The 27515-nt window shown below is 44.8% G+C and overlaps 1 protein-coding gene across 5 annotated transcripts in view; it reads right to left on the reverse strand.

The window, feature by feature from the left end:
- SLC31A1 (solute carrier family 31 member 1) overlaps window positions 1-27515 on the reverse strand; it is an 80353-nt gene that overhangs the window by 29693 nt on the left and 23145 nt on the right. The window contains exon 1 of one of the 5 annotated variants that reach the window (XM_040324333.1): window positions 1789-1872. The exons of the other annotated variants lie outside the window; for them this stretch is intronic. The gene's annotated coding sequence lies outside the window, so the exon portion shown is untranslated. Of the gene's footprint in view, window positions 1-1788; window positions 1873-27515 lie in introns of those variants that run through there. 5 annotated transcript variants of the gene reach the window in all.

Here is a 27515-nt window from a genome sequence, read left to right on the forward strand (position 1 = left end):
GTGCTGAGGATTACGTGATCGATAAAGAACCTGAGGAACCCCCCTCCCCCCCCGAATAGCATACCAGAGTGAGACTGCAGACGGTGTGGAATAAGCCCTGTGGAAACTTGTACTGTATGTCTGTGATTAAAACAGACTGTCCTTACGAGAGGAATGAATAGTGAACTATTCACCTAAGGACTGTTCACAGTGAAGAATACTTACCCCAAAAGGGGGAGGTTTGGGAGTTTTTGGGAAATATAAATAAACCTAGCAAGGTTTTCCATAGAACGCGCTTTACATTTTGTCAATACTTATCCGAGTGGAGTTATATACAGTCAGACCTTCTAGTTCCAAAGTGCTGTTTAATTTTGTGCAGGGCTTTTTTTGGTAAAAGTTTATTGCAGAAAGCTGCAATTTAGTTCACATTATGTCATTGTTTTAATTGTTAAAACAGCCAAATTCAGTGCTGAAATTTACCCATATAGATTTTATATAATCTGTTCTATCTGCCTTTAAATTCAGCGCTCTCTTCAGGATCAACTGTAACATCTCTCCATGAGCATAAAAATGTGCGCTTAACCAACCCAAACATGTTGCCAAAAAAAACTGCCACATCCTCATCACATTCCAGCAATGCCTTCACATCCCCCTTCCACTGCTGGTAGTTGGTCCTCTTTTATCCAACATTATTAAAGCGGAGCTCCAGGCTCCTTCAGGAAAAAATAAAAGTCAGCAGCTAGGGGTGCAACGGATCAAAAAACTCACGGTTCGGATCGTTCCTCGGATCAGGAGTCACGGATCAGATCATTTTTCGGATCGGCAAAAAAAAATAAAAAAATCTCCCCCACTGTAATATCCACATCTCCTCCCCCCCCACCAACTATAGTACCCCCTCGGTGCAGACCCCCCCCCTCTTAGTACAGAGACCCCCCCCCTCTCAGTACAGTGACCCCCCTTCTCAGGACAGTGACCCCCCCCTTCTCAGGACATCGAACAATTGATGTTGGAATTTCCGCCAACAAATGTTCGCTGTGCATGCTCTCAAACTTTCCGACAACAAATGTTTTACGTCGGATTATCCGATCGTGTGTACCCAAGTCCATCGGACTAAAATCCAAAGTACAAACACATATGCTCAGAGCCAATGCTAAACATCAGAGAACAAAAGCAGAAGTTGTCCAAAGGGTGTCGGTAAAGAGCTAAAAAAAACACGTTATTTGGTGAATGTTGGCTGAAAATGTTCTGCCTTGTGTACGCATGCCAAGTTCACGGCCAACGCCCCTTCGGACAAAAATCCACGGATGGAAGTCCGATCGTGGCTTTAGTGAGCCAACCATACGACCAGAAAATGAAACTTTTCAAAGCATTCTGTACAACAGCTATGGAGATTGCGTTTTGAAAATGCAAGTTGTCCAGCTGTATCTGCTTTCAATGTTTTCTGCGTCACTAACCCGGAACAAGCACAATTGATCAGACAGACATTTCTCCAACAAAAAAAGTGTATTCAAACAGGTTAAAGTCGCTAAAAATGCTGCTATCCTTAATTTCTAGCAAGTCAGAATTTTTTTTATCAAGTCAGAACTGTATTTAAAACCATAGCTTCCAACAATCCCAGATTGTGCAGGACTGTCCTGCATTGTCCCCTACTCCCGCTGTCCTGTGTACAGAGGCGGGGTCCTGCAGAGGCTCCGCCAGTACACTGTACCGACAGCTCATATACATGTAAATCACTGGATTTTGCACATAAATTAAAAAAGTTAGCTAGCTAAACAAACACATATATAAAACTTTACTAATGCACAGTACCTTCTCGGATGCGTATCTGTCCTTATTATCATAAACGTCCAGTGCTGGGTGTGATCATGCGTTATATACACTATCCCTTTTACACATACTGTACTTTGCTACAATAGAATGTTACAGCCTAACCAATAAGAAACTAATACTGTACTTATCTAACTAGGGAATAAGGTATATAACAGTGTAGATAGAAAGAACAGCATAAAAACACACAGATAAAGCATATACATTAAAAACACTTAGGGAACAATGCCATTTTACTGCAGTGCAAACATTGTTTCTTCACGTCAGCCCAGAGAGCCAATCATCATGACATAGCTACTTTATATGAACTTTCCAAAGTCCTGGGACATTTTCATCCTGCTATAATGCCCTCCCTGAACCTTCCTCTTTAGCAATAACAGGTCTACGCTGTTACAACTATATGGAAGTCCCGATCCAGACCAGGCTCGGAGATGCTAAACAGCTACCGAAAGCATGGCACCTTACTTTCCAATGACCTAACCTCCAAATTCTGTACGATAACTTCTGATTCCTGCACTCTGTGCTTTTCGGGATGGTGGGTTTGTACTGGAGGGAGGAGGGTCAGTACTGGTGGAGAGGGATGGGGAGTCTGTGCTGTGGGGGTGATCTTTACTGAGAATGGGTTGAGAGGGGGGTGCTGTGCAGATTCCTTGCATCTGGCAAGCAAGCTTAAAGGGGTTGTAAAGGTTTTTTTTTTTTTTTCTAAATAGGTTCCTTTAAGCTAGTGCATTGTTGGTTCACTTACCTTTTCCTTCGATTTCCTTCGATTTCCCTTCTAAATGTTTTCATTGTTTTCTTTGTCTGCATTTCTCACTTCCTGTTCCTCCTCAGCAAGCTTGCCCCTATCATCCGAGCCGTTCTGGCTGGGGGTTAGTCAGCGTGCTCGCTCCCTCCCTTGGGACTACATCCCTGCGGGGTGACGCTGTGAACGTTCACAGCGTCTCCCCACAGGGACGTAGTTCAATTGAAATAAAATTTGACGCAACAATGCACTAGATCAGTGTGCACGCTTTTGTGTACATTTGATATAAAGGATTACAATGTACATATTACTATCTTACTGGCATATTTATTAAGTAGCAAATCTGGCATTCACTGGCAGGTACAGTAAAATCTTCAAGGTCCACGTGTTTAATGGCAGTGATGAATTTACTGTAAGTGAATGTCTAGTGAAAGCATTTACTGTATATACTCGAGTATAAGTCGAGGCACCCAATTTTACCACAAAAAAATGGGAAAACTTATTGACTTGAGTAGCCTAGGGTGTCCATCTGCATGCCTTACTGTGCCTCACTGTGTCCATGTGCATGCCTCACTGTGTCCATGCCTAGACTGACATTTAACATGGGAGTCTATGGAAGGGGTGCCTGGCTTTGAAAAATCGGTACTTCCCAGCTGTAGGTCCCCCAGACAACAAACTTTCCTGTCCTCGAGGCCTGATCAAGGGAATCAAAGCCCTCCATGCCCTCCAACTGCTCCCTCTCCAGACACCGGGCAATCACCTCCTCCTCCGGGATCAAGCTCACCTCACATGGTGGTCCGCCACCCGTGCCCCTCTGGTGCTTCCTGATGGTGGCCACCTTATCCTGAACCTGGCGCCTTAGGTCATGATTTTTTTTTTTTAAATGTCCTTGGCGGTCCGGGACTCATTGCCAAGGGCACTGACATCACTTGCGATGGTCTCCAGGATGACCCGTTTCCTGGCCCGGCTGGTCTCGCGACTCTGGGCACCATGGAGGAAGACGTCAAAACCTCTCTATGGCAGAGAAGAGGACTGCCTTCTCCTCTGGCGAGAAGTTCTTCTTCCTCCTGTCCTTCACAGAATCTTCAGCAGCCATCGCACAGCAAAAGTACCTTGCTCAGGGGGGGAAAAAGCAGGATGTATATTTGCGTTGGACGGGCACATGTCTGGGCGTATTTATGCGCTCGGCGTAAGCCGGTGGGCCGGCGTATCCCAGGAAGTTGCGCCAGCGTAGTTGTGAGCATGCGCACAGGGAAGCGATCATACGTCCACGTCATTGCGCATGCTCCGTTGATGTTACGCCGGGCTCCACGCTCAGGCCATCATTAGCATAAGGTCACACCCACTTACACTTACGCCGGCTTACGCCTTCAAATTTACGTTACGCCGGCGCAACGTTGGGAGCAAGTGCTTTGTTAATACTGTACTTGCCTCTCTAGGTTACGTCGGAGTAGCGCATATGAGCTGTGTTACGCCGGCACAAAGATGCGCCGATCTACCTGAATCTGGCTAAATATTTTTTACTTTTTGCTATAATAAATATCCCATTTAAAAAAAAAAAAAAAAAAAAAATTCTCAGTTTAGGCCGATATACGATAACGTATTCTTCTACATATTTTTAGTAAGAAAAAAAAAAAAAAACGGGAAAAAAAAAAAAAAAAAAAAAATAATCGCAATAACCGTATAGTGACCGTTTTGCACAAAAGTTATAGCTCCTACAAAATAGGGGACATAATTATGATTTTTTTTTACTAGGAATGGCGGCGATCTGCGATTTTTATTGGGACTGCGACATTATAGCGGACACATCGGACACCTTTGACACATTTTTGGGACCATTCACATTTATACAGTGAACAGTGCTATAAATATGCATTGATTACTGTATAAATGTGACTGTCAGGAAAGGGGTTAACCACTAGGGGGCAGGGAAGGGGTTAAATGTGTAGCCTAGTGAGTGATTCTAACTGTAGGGGGAGGGGGGTGACTGATCTGTGTCCCTATGTACAAGGGACACAGCATCGGTCTCCTCTCCCTGACAGGACGTCGGGCACGCGCATCGTGTTGTGTTCCCAGTAACGCAACGGGTGCGCGCGCCCCCTAGCAGCTTTAAAAAGACAAGGACGTCATATGATGTCCTGTCAGAATAACGGAGCTACCTTGTCGCCGTCGACGGCGGCTGGTAGTATAGTGGTTAAAAGACTCCACCTTATTGGTGAGATGGTTTGTGATCCCCTTTGAGTGGTAGTTTGACTAGAATCCCTAATGAAATTTGATCTGTATTTTTGTTTTTACACATTTACAAGATGTTGAGGTAGAACCAAAGAAATTACCCTTTATTGAACAGAAATACAGGTTTTTATACACTTCATAAGTAGGCCAATCACCTCATGAACAACAAAACCAAATGTTTACCCAAAACATCACACAATGGTTTAGATAATGAGGCAGAGTTAACACAAGGCTAATCAAATCATAGGACACTCCAAAAGTTAGCCAAATTAGCAAACAGACAAAAACAATAGATGACTCAATTAACAATGGGAATTTACACCTAGGAGGCACACAATGGGAGAGACACACATAACAAACAGGGATTCCCATCCCACCTCAGACTGGCCAGCAACAGGCTACAACAGACAAACTCATACAATGTTCCAGTAGTCTGAAAAGGTGGAATAGATCTCAAAGGGATATTGTTGATAAACATTTCTGTCCCAAGTGAGGAGCCTCTCCAAACCAATCTGCAAGAGGGCCACCATATTTCCTCTGACCATTAACCTGTACAAGATTAATATTACACCTTCCATCCACTCCAGAGGGCAAGCTTTATTGTCCTTATTCAGATAATTACTCCAAGCCTTGTGCTCTCAGCGTTCACCACATTGTTGTCCATCATTAGAGAATGATCTGCTCTCTCCATGAGCCATAATCAGGCTTGCCCCTAGTCCTCTCCAAAAGCCCCTGTCCTGGTCGGGTCTGCCACACTCCAGTCTATGGGGGAGGCCTTGGTGTCATCGCAAGGGTGAAAGGCAGGCCCCTATGAGTCGGTTCACACTGCAGTGGCACGACTTCGGGGGCAACTCTACAAGTCGTCTTGAGGACGACTTCAGAGGCGATTTGCAAAACGACTTCTGTATAGAAGTCAATGCAGGTCGCCCAGAGCCGCCCTCAAAGTCATGCATGAACCTTTTTCTAAGTCGGAGCGACTTGCGTCGCTCCTATTAGAACGGTTCCATTGCATTGAATGGGACGCGACTCGTCAGGCGGCTGAACCGCCTGATGTGTCGCCCCAGTGTGAACCGGGTCTAACAGTCACCTAGCAATGGTAGTAAATGGCCAGGTGGAAGTACACAATTAACCACTTAAGGACCAGCCCATGTACATATACGTCCACAATATGGCACGTACAGGCACATGGGCGTATGGGTACGTCCTCCCCTATTAGCGGGTGGGGGGTCCGATCGGGACCCCCCCCGCTACATGCGGAGGTCGGGTCCGCTCGGGGAGCGATCCGGGACCACGGCGCGGCTATTTGTTTATAGCCGCTCCGTCGCGATCGCTCCCCGGAGCTGAAGAACGAGGAGAGCCGTGTGTAAACACGGCTTCCCCGTCCTTCACTATGGCGGCGCATCGATCGCGTCATTCCCTTTATAGGGAAGACACGATCGATGACGTCATTCCTACAGCCACACCCCCAAACAGTTGTAAACACATACACAGTGATCCCTAACTCCTACAGCGCCGCCTGTGGTTAACTCCCAAACTGCAACTGTCATTTTCACAATAAAGAATGCAATTTAAATGCATTTTTTGCTGTGAAAATGACAATGGTCCCAAAAATGTGTCAAAATTGTCCGAAGTGTCCGCCATAATGTCGCAGTCACGAAAAAAATTGCTGATCGCCGCCATTAGTAGTAAAAAAATAAAAAAAAATAAAAATGCAATAAAACTATCCCCTATTTTGTAAACACTATAAATTTTGCGCAAACCAATCGATAAACGCTTATTGCGATTTTTTTTACTAAAAATAGGTAGAAGAATACGTATCGGCCTAAACTGAGGAAAAAAAATGTTTTTATATATGTTTTTGGGGGATATTTATTACAGCAAAAAGTAAAAAATATTGCTTTTTTTTCAAAATTGTTGCTCTATTTTTGTTTATAGCGCAAAAACTAAAAACCGCAGATGTGATCAAATACCACCAAAAGAAAGCTCTATTTGTGGGGAAAAAAGGACGCCAATTTTGTTTGGGAGCCACGTCGCACGACCGCGCAATTGTCTGTTAAAGCGACGCAGTCCCGAACTGTAAAAACCCCTTGGGTCTTTAGGCTGCATATTGGTCCGGGGCTTAAGTGGTTAAGGAAAGGAACAGACATGCTTGACAAGGCTGCAATTGCAGGTTAGTTCTCTGTGCAAATAGGATTAATTTTAGTATGATCCACTCTGGCCAAAGAGGTCATGACAGCCTCATGGCTGTTTTATATAAATAGGAAGCAAACACACAGGTTTATGGATGGGATATGATGTCATTGATGTCAGGGGGCAGGCTGGGGGCCATTTCCTCTTTGCACGGATTGGTGAATGGTTCTTTAAATAGTGGACTGTTTGTATCCCAATTTGTCACATGCCTGATGAAGGGGTCCTGTGTGGCTCCGAAACATCGCTTTTATTTTTTGATACTATGTGATTAAAGTTTTGGACCCAATATTTGAGATCCTGGTGTGCTGGTGACACTTCCTTCTCATGATCACAAGGGTGAAGACGTCTACGAGCGGGGCATTTGCTCCACTCAAAGCGCGTTGTTTTTATTACATTCCTGGGGCTTCAAAACCAAGAACATTATCTGCAAATACACAAAACACCTGTCCATCCTGCCAGAAAACCTGAATCCACGTGGCTTCCTGTTATCACCTTTGCCAACTATTTTCTGGGATCTACAGGAGCCCCTTTCCATGTGTAATTGAAATGGGGCAGGGGGTGAGCGTTAACATTCTAGGATCGAAAATGTTTTACTAGCATGATTGCCAGGTTAAAATAAACAAAAAAAAAAAAAAAAAAGAAAGGAAAAAAAAAAAAAAAAAAAGCAGCCACCACAGCCAAAGACTGATAACCTGCAATATGACATTATTATTTTTAGATTTAGATATGCTTTAACTGATGTCAGCAGAGTTAAGTTCAACGCAGGAATTTACTTTAGTACTAATTCACGTATATTGCCCCAAAATCAGAGAAGTTTTATGGAAGTTCAAAGTCTTTAAGCGATATAGACATGTGGATCAGCAAAATCCCTTCACGGTCTTAGGATTCGTTTAATAATTAACAGGACAGGGAAGAGTGAATCGATAAAAAAGCCCAACACACTGCTTTGTACTCAAGTACAAAAACAGATATGAAGCAGAAAGAGAATGAGGAAGGCTTAGAAAATGTTGCCAATGGTTATTACATGCCGTCTGTCCTTTCCGGACCCGATGATGACCGCACTCCCTATTCCTGGTAAAAGAGTCACAAGAACGGAAAGTGAGAGAAAAAATATTTGTGGCCGAAGATAAGATAAGATGTGGCACCAGTAACGTTTTTTTGTTTTTTTTCATTTTCAAAGAAATTTATCATGTCCACAATTACGACATCGATGCTTTCCAGCCATGTATGGACACCCATCAGTTTACATTATCTTTGCAGAGGGACTCATAAAAATCAATGCAGCACTGATTTAGTTTTGGAGAGGCTGACCTTTTAGTGCCCATTCACACCTAGGCGTATATACGCCTGTAGCGCGACGCCGCAGCAGCCCCTGATACGCTGGAGGGGTGAGTTTACATTGTCGGCTATGGAGATGGTTCACATCTCCACGCCGAACGTCTGCCGCCTGAAAACAAGTCCCGGACCTTTTTTTCAGGCGGCTTTCGGCGTTCGGCCATAGCCGACAATGTTGTCACCCCTCCTGTGTATGTTACCGCAGCGTATTTTACCGCATTTTGTCGCGGCAAATCGCGGGACAAAACGCCGCAATTTGTCACGGCAAAATACGCCGCGGTAACATACGTCTAGGTGTGAATGCAGCCTTAGGCTGCATTCACACCTGAGCGCTTTGACGCCTGAAGCGCGATGCTCAAAAACACTAGAGGGGAAAAAATACATTATTCCCTATGAAGATGGTTCACATCTCCACTCCAAAACGCCCGACGCCGAAAGCTCTATCGGGCGGTTTGGGCTTTTTTGAGCGTTTCCATTTCCCATAGAAAGTAATGGAAACGCTCGATTCAAGCGACTAGCGCGACAACGAGCGTTTGCTACGGGCGTTTTGTCGATTTAATCAATAGAACATTTCACCCAGGCAGAAGATAAAAAAAATCTACCAAAATAGCAACAAGTGATGTAAAGATGATAATTTTTCATATTGGCTAAAATAAAAAAACGTCGAAGTACAAAAACGTCGGACGACGCTGTATGCAAACGCGCAAATAAACATGAATACGCGCAAAAAACGCCCGAACGACCTACGCTCAGGTGTGAATGCAGCCTTAAAAGCCTCTGAGAAAAATGTCTAATGCCCTCCACATACGTAAAGATACAATTCTTCTAAAAAAAAAAAAAAAAAAAAAAAAAAACACACTACTTTGCATCTTTTGGAAGTCAACTTGAAGAATATGTAAACCCAACATTTCATAGTCCCGATATGTGCCTGCTGTACCATGTACTTGTATGAAGTACATAGCAGGGGCGTTTTCGGAATGGAAAAAAAAAATCCAGAACTAGTGGGTTTGAATAGGAATTTTTCAGCTGGAAAAAATGCTTTAACTTTGAAAAATGCTCCGAAATAATGAAAAACACTGGCTATTTGAAATGTATTAGCGAAACTATACCCCCACAAAAGCTCATGACTCAAAAACGCTCATAAACGTTATAAACCCGCAAAAGCTAAAAAATGCTGCAAAAACCCACGCCATTCTACAGTTAAAGATACTGGTGTTTTTATAACGTCCAATGTGCATGAGGCCTTCAGCCTCACACCTTTTTTTTTTCTTACTGTTTTTATTTAGAAAGTCAGCCCAACCTCGTCATGTACATCATTCACCTTAGGTAAATGACACGCACACTGCCTGCTGTGCCTCCTGCGATATGTACATCATTTCATTGAGGAAAGGAGGAGAGGGCGGGTCTGTCAGTGCGTCAGTGAAAGGACATGTTGGCTGAACCCGGAACAGCTGGCGGCCTGGCGATGACGTCACAGGGAAACATGGTGGGCGGGGACCAAGCTCTTAGCTGGACAGCGCTGGATCCTCTGAGTGGGCGAGTATCAAAGTCTAGCAGAACTTCCTACCAGGTAGGCAAGGCTTAAAGTGTTACTAAACCCAGGACCCTGCATTCACTATATCTGGTCTTCCACAGTACACAGAACATGGAAATGCAATTATTTTAGAAAATATAAACTGCTAAAATACCTTTTCTCATCAGCAGTCTTGTGACTTCTATCAGTGTCTGGCCGAGCACTGGTTAAAGCTTGTAGGAGGAACTTTCATTCTCCTCTGACTGTCCTATGAGGCTGAATGATCCCCTGCCCCAGTGTGAACCGGCTCTTAAGTAAACTCTCCTCCAATGATCAGACTTGTCCTGGACACCCCCCCTTCCCCCGCCCCCATTTACCACACAGCCTTCCACTGGGAAAAGCAATGTTCTGCTGTTTCTTCTCCCATGGCTCGTATGCAGCTGAGAACAGAGGGATGTGAAAGAAAAGGAATTTTTTTTTTATTATTATGTTTTTTTTTTTTTTATATATGTTTTCTTTATATCTACACACAAAGGTTTTGCCTTTCATTACCATTTTAAACTGAATGGTTTGTTTACAAATTGAGGGTTTACAATCACTTTAGTGATCATTTTGATCACCAATTGTTTTATTCAAAAAGGAAAGATCCATCCACACTGATAGAATTTAATCTTTTCTTGTGTTGAATGATCTTTTTAGTTGAAAGATTTTTCAAAGATTATTTTATTGTTTATTACATGTATGACCAGCATGAATCTGACAGCTTTATGTAGAGATGTTGGCAGGACGCCGTGCCTTGACTTTTTTTGGAGCTTTTGCAAGGAACAAGGAAGCAGGAAGAGCACTGCGAGTGAAATATTGAGTATTTTACTCACCCAATGCCAAGGAATGGGATTATACAGGAGAAGTTTCAGCTTTAAGTAGATGTTGCATCATATAAAAGCTTGGAGCCAGTATCGGGTCACCATTTACACCCACCCTTAGGTGAAAAGAAAGAATTTTATAGTACAATGAACTTGTACTTAAAAATGGAAAACCAATTAGATGCCAACCATTAGGATTTCATAATCGATACCCCTCCAACCCACGACTTACCCCTCCAACCCACGACTTACCCCTCCAACCCACGACTTACCCCTCCAACCCACGACTTACCCCTCCAACCCACGACTTACCCCTCCAACCCACGACTTACCCCTCCAACCCACGACTTACCCCTCCAACCCAAGACTTCTCCTTGGTATCTTGGCCGTAAAGATTACAAATTAGAGTGCAGACAGGAACTCACCTTTACAGACCTTGCCCTGGGACAGTTTCCACTATTTATGCAGACACAATTGTTAATGTGTACACACAGAGACCGGACATTATGAAAAAGTAGCTCCATTACTTTATAGTTAATAACTGCCACAAAGCCCTTCTAGAGGTCAACTCTACCACCCATCGGATTAGGTGTGGATTCATAGGAATAAAGAGCAGCACCTTTAGGTATAATGCTTGCATGCTCTGGGAAAGAATCAGTGTACCAGATGTAGAAAAAAAAAAAAAAAAAAAAAAAAAGGTAGCTTGGGATCCCATTCATGAGTGACGAAAATCTAACAAGCTGATTGGGTCAGCTGCTGCAGTGGTGATAAAATATGTACCAAGTTCTAAGTCAAGGTTTATTGATCAATGTGGGGTAATGACAGAGAACAGAGAAATTAGGAGAAAATTGGGGGTTGGGTAACCTCAATCATAAATGGCTCTCAAACTCCCTTGTCTCCTCCTCCCATGCTTGTCTCTAGGACTTCTCCAGAGCCGCTCCCATCCTCTGGAACTTTCTACCTCAATCTGTAAGGCTATCTCCTACTCTGGCTGCCTTTAGGCAATCCCTGAAAACTCATCCTTTTAGGGAAGCCCATCACACCTCCAACTAATCTTTTATTGCTTCCATCAGCTCACTTTCCCCTCCCAGTTACAACCTTCTGTATCACTTTAGCCACCCTTTTAGATTGTAAGCTCTTATGAGTAGAGCCCTCTTAACCCTCTTGTATTGTAACTGTACGGTCTCCCTTTTACATTGTAAAGCACTGCGTAACCTGTTGGAGCTATATATAATAATAATAGTATGCCTCTCTGGATAGGACAGTTTACCAGGATATGTTTCTCAACTTTTGCCCCATACACACGTGTGGGATTTTCCAGTGGGAAAAGATACCGTCGGAAATCCCGAGGGGAAAGCCGAGAGCCTGCTCGGGCAGTCTTTCCCCCTACACACGGCTGTTTTTTTTTTTCGACAGGAAAACTGGAGCTTTGGCTGGGAATCCTGGCCGTGTATATGCTACATTGCAGTTTTTCCCATAGGAAAACTGGCAAAAACCGCCAGGCAAAAGTCAGCCGGCTGGAAAAAAAGAGAGCTGGTTCATATTTTTCTTTTGTCCAGCGTTTTTTGGGCAGTTTTCCCGTCGGAAAAACTGCAAGGAGCATACACACCACCGGGATTCCCGGCAAAAAAATCTCTTTGCAGTTTTCCGTCCGGAAAACCGGTGGTGTGTACGAGGCATTAGAGTGGAGGCCTCCCATAAAATCCTTCTTCACCAATCCCAAAGTGTTTGATCAGGGGGACCAGACAGGTAAACTGTTGGCTTGGCTCTCGAGGAATCAAGCTCCCTCTGTTCACATTGAGGGTATACAGCAAGGTTCGACAAACCCCGGGCACCAGGTCATAATTGCGACTAGAATTAGCGACCTGGCACAGCTGGGATATCTTGTGTCTCCGTGCGCCCCCGCAGCACGATCGTGTCAGGACGCACCGGCCGGTAATTGAGGTCGCGGCTTTCCGGCCTTCTGCAGGCCTAGGCATCCTTCTGTGATCTAGCGCCATCTTGTGGTGGCCGTTGGTATGACAAGACAACCAGCAATGCTAATGGAGCTTCCCATGTCTGTTTTCACTGCCATCTCCTTCCCTCCAATTAGAACCCCCAAACATTATATATATTTTTTTTTCTAACACCCTAGAACGTAAAATTGCGGTCACACTGTATTTGCACAGCGGTCTTACAAGCGCACTTTTTTGGGAAAAAATACACTTTTTTTTTATTAAAAAAATAAGACACCAGTAAAGTTAGCCCAATTTGTTTTTATATTCTGAAAGATAATGTTATGCCAAGTAAATTTATACCCAACATGTCACACGTCAAAATTGTGTCCGCTCGTGGAATGGCGACAAACTTTTACCCTTCAAAAAATTCTACAGGTTGCATGTTTTGAGTTACAGAGGTCGTCTAGGGCTAGAATTATTGCTCTCGCTCTACCAATCGCGGCGATACCTCACATGTGTGGTTTGAACACCGTTTTCATATGTGGGCGCTACTCACGTATGCGTTTGCTTCTGCACGCGAGCTCAGCCGGGACGGTGCGCGTTCCTGACTCTCAACTTTTTTAGCTGGCTTCTAGATTCCAAGCAAATATGTAAAGCCCTGGTATACAGGATGAGGGTGGGCAAATACTGAGAAATCTGAGGAAATCAAAGCCAAGTTTGTCCTGTACTATGTTCTAGTCAGACAGCAGTTCCAGTAGTTGAGGTGTCAACCTAGGTAAATACGAAGGTGAAATACACATACAGTTTCTTGTGCCAATAGATCCGCAATTCTTTCCAGTCACTGCTGTGATTCATACACTTCTTCCAGGCACCACAGCCAAAAGGAGGCACCTTGTGCTTTGTTAAAGCTAGGTATACACAGACAGTTCTTTTTCGTTCAAAGAGCGGGTCGAAAAGAAAAACATTTTTTACCGACTTGCACATCCACATAAGCAATGAGGAAGCGGCAAATTCCCTCGCTTCGCTATTGTAGTCCGACTGTGGGGACCCCCCCCTCCCCATTCAGAATACACTAATCGGTGCTGCAGCCAAAAGGCATTTTCTGCATAAAAGACAAGTTACGCCCCCCCCCCCAAAGTCAATTAAAATTCAGCAGCTAAAGATGCTGTAGCTTCTGACATTTACTATTAGGGTACTTATCTGTCCAGGCATCCAGCGGTGTCCTCACTAGTGGAGGGCAATGCCCCTGCAGCTGGCCCATTAAGAAAGCACAGCACAATTTGCGCATGCGCGGTAGGAAACCAGCTATGACGCCGCAAGGCTTTACTGCCGGTCTCCCTTAGCCTAGACGGCAGTGGCAGCAGCACCCTGTGAGACTCGATTTAAGAATCTTCTTGCGTGAGTGGTGGAACCTCTGCCTCCCCCACCGGATCAGATTCCTAAATCGGCTCTCGGGTACTGTCGCCCCCGCCATCTTCGCTAAAGGAAACCGGCAGTAAAGCCTTGCGGCTTCATGGCTGGTTTCCTATCGCGCATGCACAAATTATGCTGCGCTTTCTCAATAGGACAGCTGCACGGCTTGGGATTAGGCCTGCATGTGTGCCCCCATAGACGCTTGCTATAGGGGCAGACACAGAAGAGGAGGAACTAAGATCACTGGCAGGGGTCCCCAGTAGAGGAGGTTTGAGGACGCACAGAGCAGGTAAGTGTAAAACGTTTATTCAAAAAAAATGGTGATCACAGTAATCGCGCCCTAGTGACTCCCACCTCTGCGCTAAGGAATGAGTAAAAGCAGAAGTTCACAGCTGCCGTTTTAAATAAGGTAAATGTGACAGTGTATATATAATATGTTCAAACAGTGAGGTTTAAATTTAAATCATATATAAACAGCGCTAATGTGTGTATGACCCACACAAGTGAACCAAAAAGGTTTAGATAAATAGGTAAATAAATAAATAGACCAATTGAAAGAACCCGTGGGTAAATAAAGTGTTCAAAAACAGTTCATAAGTGTTGAAAAAAAACGAGGAAAAAACTTTTTTTCTCTTTCTCAAATCTGAAATCTGCAAAGAAATCTTCCACCACACCCGATGTGCAAAGTGAATCCTCCACCAATAAAATTGGCAACTCACCAGAACGAGTTGCCTGACACTCTCGTGTTTTGGCACAAAAGCATTCATTGTCATATCTATTTTAACCATTCCATTTTTTATGTATTTTGCTGCTATTAAGTTTATTGCATGTGATTGTAATATGACTTTACAATTGCTACCAAAGTTTTTATTGCTATATTTGATCAGTTATCCGAGGTATTTGTCTGGCTGAATAACATCGGTAGCGATACTTGACAGATTATTTATCTAGCTATAACACTCCCGCCTCAGTGTGGTACTTTGTACTTTACATTTGCCCTTCGTGTGGCGTTTCCAGTTAATGGGTTGAACTAGAGCCAGCCAATCAATGTGTCTAGATGACACATATACCATTGGAATCTCTGACGCATGACGTCCCGTTCACTGGGCGGATCCACACGCTCTGGTAGATTTGCGTGCGCTCCATTGAGGTATGCGATGTGGGCACTTCTGCCCTTATATCGCGCGACCCAACGGTGCATGTCCGCCCAAAACGTCAAGCCATGCGATTGGCAGGACGCACCGAATGACGAGCGCGACGCACATAGGCTGACGCCTTGCGGTTGAGTCGCCTGATTGGACAACTCGGTCCGCCACAGGTGAAGCATTTTAGATGAAGTGTACTACAGGATACTTAAAGAACTCTTTAGTCACATGTAGCCAATCCCATGATCAAGTCAATTTTATGACGAAACATGTCGGGGCGTGGCTACAGTTTGGACCTTTGATCATTTGAACCAACGTGGGAGGCCTCCGCATGTTATACCTCGCTAGTGACCAGCGATTGAGATTTTTTTCTACCAACGTGGGTTACAAGCACAGTGCAGATGGAGTGGTGAGAAACATCCGGCTGTTTACATAGGTCCGCCGTGACCGTAGTTCATCAGCCATACGAATATTGAAGAAGTTCTGCTTTGTTTTGATTCACGAGTTTGAATTCAGTTACTTTTGTGAGTGTAACTTTGCAGATTTTATGTGGTGTGTTATTAAACCTCTTTTACATTATCACACTATTATATGCTTTCTTCGTTATTTATGAGGATCTCATCCATCACATTGTTGGATTTGGAAGTCTACTTAATGGTTTGAAAAACGTTTACATGCTTTTGTGCCGAAACACGAGCCAATTTTATTGGTGGAGGATTCACTTTGCACATCGGGTGTGGTGGAAGATTTCTTTGAAGATTTCAGATTTGAGAAAGAGAAAAAACGTTTTTTCCTCGTTTTTTCAACACTTATGAACTGTTTTTGTTTTTGAACACTTTATTTACCCACGGGTTCTTTCAATTGGTCTATTTATTTACTTATTTATCTAAATCTTTTTGGTTCACTTGTGTGGGTCATACACACATTAGCGCTGTTTATATATGATTTAAATTTAAACCTCACTGTTTGAACATATTATATATACACTGTCGTAAAACGTTTATTGTTTTAGGAAAAAAATTAAAATAACTGCCTTTACAACCGCTTTTAGTGGAGAAGGATTAGAACACCTGTCAGGTTTTTATTTCTGTTATGTATCAGTTTGGTTGATGCACCCTCTCGATTCTTGTCTTATCACCAAAAGCAAAGTGAAAGAAAATCACAATTTTTGTGCGGTTATCAAAACAGAATTCGATATTTTACAATGAGAACACTAGTTCTGGTAAGCATGTTGACTACCAGGAATTTCCTTCACTTTGCAACGATTTCCTGTTGTAAATATGGAACAGGAAGTGAACGAAAATCTACCCAATGGGACACAGCTGAAAAAAAAAAACCTGACGGGTGGGTTGCAAACTTCAATTCCTCTATCATAATGGGGGAAAAGTTTTGCCTTTAGCTCTACTTAAAGGTGCTCTTAAAGTGATACTATGCAAAAGAGGAAAGATATGGACAGCCGCACTCCAATTTCTTAAAAAGACGTGCCCTTTATTGGGTAAAGGAAAAATGCACTACAGGTATCAGCACACAGTGGGAAAAACAGCTGACGCGTTTCGCATTGGATATCAATGCTTAGTCATAGCTACAAATGAAAATAAAAAGTAACCAATATATACACACACACACACACACAATGGTTTATTCCCAATTTGACCCGCCCAGCATCTGATTGGCTCCGGCAAATTGCCGTTATGCAAAACACATGCGGGGGGGGGGGGGGGGGCAGAGGATAAAGTGAAAAAGAATACACACACACACACACACACACACACACACACACAACAACCTTGCATGTAAAATAACAAAAATATATATATGCATTGTACAGGGCAACAATAAATGTTCCCAAAGAATGACATAATTATGCATAAAAATAAGTATAAAATGAAATGACAATAGAAACATAATAATATATACGTGTGGCCCAAGAAAAGGGAGTAATAAGTATACATGTGGGTTTGAAAAAAATATGTGAATAATAATGTGTCATGGTGAAAAGATATAAGTAAATATTTATGTATATATATATGCGTTATACAAAAAAGTGATAAGAATCTCGACATGTGTACCTCAATAATGTGAGATGCGCGAGAAGTGAAAAAACTCATATGTTTAGCATGGGAAAGTGAATAAAGTGTTTTATTATGTTATGCTACATAAAACATGTGGATCCTTATCGTGGAGCATGTGATGTCATTTTGTCTTGAAGCAAGGACAAAATTGTGTGGGCAAAACAACAAGTCGCATTATACGTTATAATGTAGCAGAGTATGAGTGAATAAATGTAAAAAATGTGAAAATACATGTAAACTCATACTCTGCTACATTATAACGTATAATGCGACTTGTTGTTTTGCCCACACGATTTTGTCCTTGCTTCAAGACATGCTTCAAGACATAATAAAACACTTTATTTATTCACTTTCCTATGCTAAACATATGAGTTTTTTCACTTCTCGCGCATCTCACATTATTGAGGTACACATGTCGAGATTCTTATCACTTTTTTGTATAACACATATATATAAATGGACTTTCTGACATAAGTATAAACTGGATAGCCTTAGCCATTTTACCCACTGCCTAGAATTCCTGCTTTCCGAGCTGCTGGAGTACTTGGAATCCCAGCGTACTCGGCTAATCTTTAGTGGGCAGTGTATGTGGGACACAAGGCCATTCGCAAGGCAGCGCAATTGTTATGTAAATGAAAGCAGGGCCCACACATAATGGCAATTATTCATTCTTTTCTACAGCCGGTGTATCTAGGTTATGAGGCTCCCAGTACAGATCGGCTGTAGCTGATACATTGGACTGTAGAGACGCCACCATTCAGGAAGTCTGCTCTACACTCTAGACTTTGTCCCAGTTCCAATTCAGAAAGACTCAAAAGTTGCGGAATTCACATGTGAGCTAGGAGAGCCAAAATACAAGCTGTAACAGAGCTTTGAAGGGTGCTATAAAAGGAAAGTATAGTCATGAATGTCTTTATGTAAAAGATTCTATCAAAATCTGGAAAGGTTAAAAAAAAAAAAAAAAAAAAAAAAAAAAAAAAAGGGTTCAATGTTTACCGTATTTATCGGCGTATACCGCGCACTTTTTTGCCCTGAAAATCAGGGCAAAATCGTGGGTGCACGATATACGCCGATACCCGCTTTCCCGTGCCGAGTTTGAATACTGCGCCGACATATACCGAGCGCAGTACACTTGTGTATAGTCGGGCAGTCTCGGCTCCTCTCGCGCTGACGTCCTGGACGTACAGGACGTCAGCGCGAGAGTAGCCGAGCCTGCCCGACCATACACGAGTGTACTGTGCTCGGTATATGTCGGCGCAGTATTCAAACTCGGCGCGGAAAACGAGCGGGGAGGACGCTGCAGAAGGACGCCGGACCCGACGAAGAGGACACCCGAAGCAGTAGACGGACGCCGGACCCGACGAGGCCGCCGCGCAAGACACCAAAACTGTAAGTACAAAAAATCTTTTTTCCACAGGAATTTTGGGCAACTTTAGGGGTGCGCGCTATATCCCAATAAATATGGTAGTTTGTAATTATACACTATATTGTCAAAAGTACTGGGACATCTGCCTTTACACGCACATGAACTTTAATGGCATCCCAGTCTTATTCCGTAGGGTTCAATATTGAGTTGGTCAACCCTTTGCAGCGATAACAGCTTCAACTCTTCTGGGAAGGCCTCCACAAACAAACCTATGTATTGCCATGCATAATTAATGTCAGCCCCACCAGCAGCCCATACTCACCCTTCTTTCACCAACTGTCTTTCTACCTGGTACTTCTGGGCTTGGGAAGCATGTGACTAACTCTACAAACAACCGGCCAACCTATAATTGACCTTAAACAGCAAGGAGCACATGGAAGGGCGACGCATGTCAAACCGAAACAAAGAAAAAATTCCCAGCTCATCTTACCTGCCAGCCTGCAACAAACCAAATTGTCCAGTCTAAGAGTTTATGTTAAAAACAAGGGTTTAGTTTGCACACATTTTCAAAAACATGTGTAAAGCTGCAGAGTCCAGGTGACAAGGCACCCCATTATAATCTGCAGTCCTAACTCTACATCATTTTGTGAGCCTCCATAGTAGGAGCACATATATAATAATGCATAGATTGAGGGCAGGTATGTCTTAAAGGCGCCCACTCCATTTGGAACGTTGGTTATTTGGTGAGGGAGCGCACTGGACACCTTCATGGCTACTGTGCTATTTGAAAAGTGTCCAGCATAGCCCTCTGCCTTTAGGCTGCATTCATACCTGTGCGTAGCGTTTTCCGCGATTTTTGCGGTGTGTTTTACCGCATTTTTGGACAGGTCTAGGGTCACCAATGTTAAAAGCAGAAAAACGCCCAAATCTGCCTAAAAAAAGGTCCCAGAACTTGTTTGAGCTTCAGGCGTTTTGGAACTTCTGGCTTCAGGCGTTTTGGAGTGGATATGTGAACCATCTCCATAGAGAATAATAGATTTCTTCCCCTCCAGCGTTTTGTAGCTTCAGGTTTTAATCTACAAAATGTTCAGGTGTGAATGGGGTGTTAGGAAGGGGTAGGCTTCCTCCAGGCATACCTGCCCTGCAGATAATATTGGGGAGCCTTGTTGTGGCATTTTCAGCTTATGCATGAATTTGGAAACTAAACCCAAGTTTTTTGTTTACAAACTATTTTATTATGTGAAAAGGTAATAATGCAATACACTTAAATATAGAGCCAGTTCACACTGGGGCGACTCGTCAGGCGACTCAGCCGCCTGACAAGTCGCGTCCCATTCTATTCACCAGAACCGTTCTAATAGTCGCTCCGACTTAGAAAAAGGTTCTTGTACGACTTTGGGGGCGACTTGCATGGCCTTGCCGAGTCGCCCCCGAAGTCGTGCCACCCCAGTGTGAACTGGCTCTTAAAGAGGGGGTTCACCCTAATAAAACATTTTTTTTTTCTAGCATTAAATTAGGCATAGTAGCGTGAGCTACAGTATGCCTGCATTTATTTTTTTAGCCCCGTACTCACTGTGCAATCGTATAGATAAGATTCCGACTCCCCGCGGGGAATGGGCGTTCCTATCCAGAGGGAGCATGATTGACGGCCGGCTATGGCGCGTCACGCTTCTCCGGAAATAGCCGAAATAGGACTTGGCGCTTCACGACGCCTGCGCATAGTCTGTGCGCAGGCGCCGTGAAGAGCCGAGACCTACTCCGGCTATCTTCGGGGAGCGTGACGTGCCATAGCCGACCGTCAATCATCCTCCCTCTGGATAGGAACGCCAATTCCCCGCGGGGAGTCGGAATCTTATCTATATGTGACGAGATCCTTCCTCGCCCAGGTCCTGCTCTCCCGACACTCCTCTACTACCAGTGAGTCAGCTTGCAGATTGCAGCGTCTGATGGTCCAGTCATCCAAGGTTCCGGGGTCCGAACTACAGCTATGTGCCATTCAGACCCATTAAGAACAAACACCAGGCAGGCTGTATGTAAGTTCAAGCAGGACTCTTTATTTCAAGTACACAGCACACTTTTATACAGAATTTTGGAACATCCCACTCCCAACAACCGCTTTCCTATTGGTCAATTGTAAAGTATATCCAGTCTTCACTCAAGTCCTCCTTGACCATGCAAATGAGGACTTGAAATTGTCAACAGGGATTGGTCCAATAGCTTGGATAGAAAGACTTGTGTATTGAGACAGAAGCCCCAGGGGGTAATCAATGTACACAATAACCCGGTTCTAGCTAGACGGACTGACTCCGACACCCGCTCTTAACCTGCAGAACACAATAAAAGGTATTTCGCAAGCTGGTTCCACTTAGCATTTCAAAAGCCTTGCATTGAATGTCCCTCTCCTGTGTAACATATGTCAAGTAGAAACACTTTAATATCTCAAGGTCCATGACATTACTTCCCCTGGGAACCAGTCCAACAGCCGCAGTGGGACCCAAACGGGTCAACTCGAGGATGTTGGAAAAGTAGTCTTAAAGTTCCAGGACTGTGCTGGGATGACCCATCTGCCTTCCTGTTTTGAGGTCCTGGCCCATAATCGGACGGCAAGAGGCTCACATTCAGTCCTCTCCAAAAGCCCCTGTCCCGGCTAGGTCTGTCACACATCTCCCCCTTTGGCAGGAGACTAACACTGGGAGAGACCCCAATTTCGGTACCCACCCAGTACCCCAGATACCTTGTCCCAAAGAGAGCATTACTCACCCAGCCAATCTCTGCCTCTCTCAGAGAACACGCCTGCCGCTGGGGAGAGGCCTGGACTGGCCCTTCTCCCTGGAGTCCTTTCAGCCGCTGGAGAGAAGACAGGGTGGCTGGGCTCAGTTCATCATGCCGTTGGGAATCTGGGCCAACTGGCCACCATTCCTGGGGTATACCAGTGGAGACTGCAGTCCCATCCACTGAGGCTAGGTAAAAATCCCCCGGTGCTTGCAAAGCAAAGCCGACATCCTCCTGTCTCAGTGCCGCACCATGTTCTGGGGTTGTGTCCGTGGAGATCGGAGTCCCATCCACTACCACAGGAACCCCCTCTTCTGTTAGTTGAGAGCAGAGGCCCGGGGCACTCTGCTCTGTTGCCAGCTCTTCCGCTGGGCTGCTGTGAGTGGAGACCACAGTCCCATCCACCGATATCCGCTCAAGCTGTAGTGGTGTGCAGCAGCCAGTAGCATCCTGCCCTGCTGCCAGTGATTCAGCTGGGAGTAACAGCTTCACTACCTCAGCTTGTTGCTGGGGAGGGGGGCCAACTGCCCCGGCTCCCTGGAACTCCACAGTTGGTTCCGGTGCTGGGCAGAGATTGCTAGCACTCTGCCCTGTTGCCAGCACTTCTGCTTTGGGAATGGCAAGCTCCCGATTTTCCACTGCTGATTCATCAGCCAGGATTTCAGCGTTGTCAGCTGATATTTCCTCATAGTCCCAGGCAAAGGGAGCCCCATCCTGCTGCTGAGCGGAGTCTAGCAGCTGTTTGTAGGCGATTTCCAGCTCATGTTGCCGCTCTCGTTCTCTCTGTTGCCGCTCTCGTTCTCTCTGTTGCCGTTCTCGTGCTCTCTGTTGCCGTTCTCGTGCTCTCTGTTGCCGTTCTCGTGCTCTCTGTTCCTGCAGCTGGAGGTCTCTAATGGTATTCTGTATGGCCGTCTCTGATGGGTTAGCACCATATAATGCCAACCGTTGTTGGACTCGCTGCTGGAACAAGTCTTCGACTGACCGGGGTCCTGCATCACCATCCCTCTGATCCATCTCGGCTAGCGCAATGATCAGGGTGGCCTTGTTCTTCCCACCGGTCCCTCCACGGCTCTCAAGCAAGTCTTTTAGCATGGTTCTCCTCCAGGCTGCATAGCTGGTCATTCATGGTGGTGGTTTGGAGTTGTCCCAGTAACTGGAGAGCAAATCCCACTGCTGCCACCAATGTGACGAGATCCTTCCTCGCCCAGGTCCTGCTCTCCCGACACTCCTTTACTACCAGTGAGTCAGCTTGCAGATTGCAGCGTCTGATGGTCCAGTCATCCAAGGTTCCGGGGTCCGAACTACAGCTATGTGCCATTCAGACCCATTAAGAACAAACACCAGGCAGGCTGTATGTAAGTTCAAGCAGGACTCTTTATTTCAAGTACACAGCACACTTTTATACAGAATTTTGGAACATCCCACTCCCAACAACCGCTTTCCTATTGGTCAATTGTAAAGTATATCCAGTCTTCACTCAAGTCCTCCTTGACCATGCAAATGAGGACTTGAAATTGTCAACAGGGATTGGTCCAATAGCTTGGATAGAAAGACTTGTGTATTGAGACAGAAGCCCCAGGGGGTAATCAATGTACACAATAACCCGGTTCTAGCTAGACGGACTGACTCCGACACCCGCTCTTAACCTGCAGAACACAATAAAAGGTATTTCGCAAGCTGGTTCCACTTAGCATTTCAAAAGCCTTGCATTGAATGTCCCTCTCCTGTGTAACATATGTCAAGTAGAAACACTTTAATATCTCAAGGTCCATGACACTATACGATTGCACAGTGAGTACGGGACTAAAAAAATAAATGCAGGCATACTGTAGCTCGCGCTACTATGCCTAATTTAATGCTAAAATGTTGGTAATGAGGGTGAACCACCGCTTTAAGGAACATTGGTGAGAGATATACAGAGTGAGATAGGCCAGAGGTAACATGAAGAAATCAACATAATGAACAATACAGAAAATAGCCTAAGTAGTAGAGCTGGGTGATTTCTCCCCCCCCCCCCCCCCTAAAAAAAATCTGCATTTTTTTTTATAAAAAACTCGATTTACAATTCGAATCGTTTTTTTTTCTTTGAAGGACACTGCGCCGGTCCTGAAGAGCTCCGAGCAGGAGTTTTATAGGCGAGGCCGCGGTTTCGGCCTAGTCCGCGATGGCCGGCCTCAGGATCGCGGCGGGTTGACTTCTCCCCTGCACACCCCGGAGGGGCCACCAAGGCAGGAGGAACACAGGAGGGTCAGTTGTGAGGGTCCACACCCGGTAGCAGGAGGACTCTAGTGCTGGTCCTGCGGAGCTGCGGGCAGGAGTTTTTAGGCGAGGCCGCGGTTTCGGCCTAGTCCGAGACGGCCAGCCTTGTGGCCCTTTCCCGGGATCGGGGCTGACTGACTTCTCCCCTGCACACCCCGTAGAGGCTATCAAGACAGGAGGGTCATTTGTGATGGTCTGCACCCAGTAATAAGAGGACTCTTAATGCCAGTCCTGGGAGAAAAAAAAAAAAGTAAAATCTAAAAAAAAAAAAATATTGAAAATATGAATCGATTTGACCTACCAACTCGATTTTTAAATCAAATCGATTTTTTTTCCCAGCCCTACTAATTCAATTTTTTATCAAAAATATGCATGGTATCTGCTAGAACATGGTGAATGTGTTCAGAAAGTTTAATTTGTTCCATTCTATTTATTACCTGTTGTGAATTGTTAGACTGGACAATTTGGTTTGTTGCAGGCTGGCAAGTAGAGCTGGGAATTTTTCTTTGTTTTTCTTTGGCATGCGACTACCTCCCCCTTCCTCAAATGTGATAGCAATGGTGCTTGTTGATCGATCAGGCACCCATCAATGTCACATAAAAGTGGGCTAAGATTATATGTCGCAGGTTGGGCATTTAAGTGTTACTTTGCCCTGCATTGGCATGCACTCTAGTAAATTCAGCCTGCTGTATTTAGCCACAAATATGAATTCAAACAGAAGCAATTCAAAGGCATATCAAAAGAAGAAACTCAGCAGAATCTCAAACATAAGCAATTTGATGAAAAGTTTTTTTTTTGCTTCGAAGTTCACATATGCTAATCCTACAACTTCTGCCACATCAGCCACTGTAAAACAAGGAAGAAAGCCTACGTCAAGCGAGCTGCCAGACACAGGAGCCAAATCAAACTCAGCATTTCACCATACCAGAGCCAAGAGAAATATCCAGGGCACAATGTCCATCATAAGCGTGTGCAAACACAGGCAGACACCTCATCCCCCAACCACAAACAAACCAAAACCTCGAGATTACGGGATTTCAAGGTTCCAGTAAAACCAACAGAACTATCAGAGCAATTCTGAAAGTGTATGGAGTAAATGTTTGAACTAAAAACTAACCCACAATGATATCTCTTTGTCTTACTTGTTTAGCCTCATGGCATCCGAACACGTGAAAGAAGCCCCCTCAGGACAATGCAGTAATCCCAGACAGAAGCCACAGGGGGTCCGTGCAGGGCCAAGTTCTCGGGATATTTTTTCCTGAAAGGAAGCTGAACTTAATCCGTCCCTTCTTGGCCTTAAAGTAATTCCCGACAGCTTTGAGAAAGCAGCCATTTTAATTGTAATACCTTCAGTCCAGTAGGAACTAATATTGGAAAACAGTTGCAGATTATAAGAAGAGCAGAACAGGCAGCTACCCGGGGCCCCAGACTCCAGAAGAGCCCAAGGTAATCGTACACACACAAAAACTGAACTTTTTATACTAAAGGGTATGTAAAGGTTCGTTTTTTAAAAAACAACATGTCATACCTACCTCCTCTGCAGTTTGCACAGAGTGTCCCCGATCCTCCTCTTCTGGGGTGCCACGTTGGAGAGCCGCTCTCCCTCAGGGCACTCGTGCGGGTGCGCTCCTGTGTCCTGCTGCAGCGTCTATTGACAGACAGCAGAATTTGCCCCTGTGTCATTGAATTTGATTGACAGGAGCAGGAGCCAATCGCTGCGCTGCTATCATTCTATCCAATCAGGACCCGAGACACCGGCTGGTGTGCTAGTCCCAGTCACTGGAAAGCCTGGTTTCAGGTAGGTAAAAATGGGGCTCTGGGGGGTGCTGCATCACAGGAGGTTTTTTACCTTAACCACTTCCTGCCCGTCCTATAGCAGAATGAGGGTGTGCTGTAGTTTAGTTATCTTGACTGGGCATCAAGGCGATCTGTGGTGCGGTGTGTCAGTCTTATGGAGGCTCTTTACCACGTGATCAGCCATGTCCAATCATGGCTGATCACGATGTAAACAGGAAGAGCCGTTGATGGTCTTTTTCTCACTTGCGTCCGACAGTGCAGCCCCCCTCGGATGCCCGCCCAGGACCACCAGGATTCCGCCCAGGACCACCAGGGATGGCCACCACACTGGACCACCAGGGAAATGCCAATCAGTGCCCAGGCAGCTACCAATCAGTACCCATCCCCAATGCCTGCCAGTGCCATCAGTGATGCCTATCAGTGCCACATATCAGTGCTGCCCATAAGTACCCATCAGTGCAGCCTTTCAGTGACCATCAGTGTCGCCTATCAGTGCCCACCCATGAGTGCCCATCAGTGCTGCCTTATCAGTGCCAATCAGTAAAGGAGAAAACTTTCTTATTTAAAAAAATATATAAGCTGTATAGAGCCGACTAGCAGATCTGCATGTTCGGCTTCTTTCGGAAACGCTGTGACTCGGACGCGCCTACGCAATACGGGGGGCGGGGCCTTATCCGACCTCCCAGATGACATGCCTCTTCAGCTTGGAGACGCCTAGTACTCCCGCAGGGAGAAGTACCCGGAAGCCGGAATGAAAAGATAGATTATAAGGTATGTACAGCGTAAAAAAAAAAAAAAAAAAAAAATTTGCGGACTGTACATGTTAGAAGTCTAAAGAAGTTGTTCTGAGAAAAATTTTATTTGGGTGAACTTCCGCTTTAAGTCAATTTCAGCTTATATAGTCTTTAGGGCCCTTTCACATGTACGGATCCTGTGAGGATCCGTACCTTTCTCATCAGCGAGGATCGCTCAGTTGATCCCCGTTGAGCCGGCAGATGACAGGGAGGTCCGGACCGCCCTGTCAGATCTCTGCTCTCCTCTATGGGGGGGGGGGGGGGGGGGGGGATCAGATGAACACGGACTGTCTGTCCGTGTTCATCCGATCCACAGACGGATGGAAAAATAGGATTTTCCTCCGTCTGCAGAATCGGACCGTAGCGGAGACTGATGAGATCGGGTGTCGGAGGATGTTCATCCAGTGACATCCGCGATCCCATGGGGATACATGTATGTTCGTATTTCATCCGAAAGCGGATGGATGAAATACGGACATACGGTCCGCATGTGTGAAAGGGCCCTTAGATTTTGTTCACAAATTGATTAGCGTTGGTAGTCATTTTATCTTTTTAAGGGCGTGGTTTTCAAATTTCGGGCCGTGATCAGATGTAATTTGCCAAGATCATACCGTCGCAGAATTAAAATATTGACTTCCAAATCCTGCAAGAATGTTGCTAAAATGCAAAAAAACACTGATTGACTTGTTGGCAAGATCCCAATAAACTGGCAGAGGACCAGATATACAATGAAACTGGCAGAGGGCCCGATGTACAATCATTGCGTCGCTGTTGGGAAATCTTTACCAAACAGAGTACATCCTTATGGGATGGGAACACATTGCAAATTTGCATAATCTAGAAAACCCTCTAAGGCTTAATGTACACGGGACGTTTCACAACCTCTCCTGAACAATTGAATTTGACAGATTAAGTAACCCACGTTTAAATGTAATGTCCGCTTTTCCATATTTACACGACGCGTGTGCGTTTAGAAGCGTTTTTTTCCCCCCTCAGTCAAAAATCAAAAAAGCCTGTAAACGAAACACAGCTAAACGCGAGTTACCACGCTTAAAAGCAGTTACAGGCGTTTCAAATGCCTCTGAACATCCGTGCCGAATGCATTTTTTTGCTTTCCAAAAAATGTATCTCCTGATACACCGTCGTATATCCGAGTCCGGCAGTCGTATCTATGCGCCTGATTCAGAGAATCAGTTACGCATAGATATGCCTAAGATCCGACAGGTGTAAGTGTCTTACACCGTCGTATCTTAGGCTGCAATTTCAGGCTGGCCGCTAG

Source organism: Rana temporaria, chromosome 9 (genome assembly GCF_905171775.1).
Source record: "Rana temporaria chromosome 9, aRanTem1.1, whole genome shotgun sequence".
Lineage (NCBI taxonomy): Eukaryota > Metazoa > Chordata > Amphibia > Anura > Ranidae > Rana > Rana temporaria.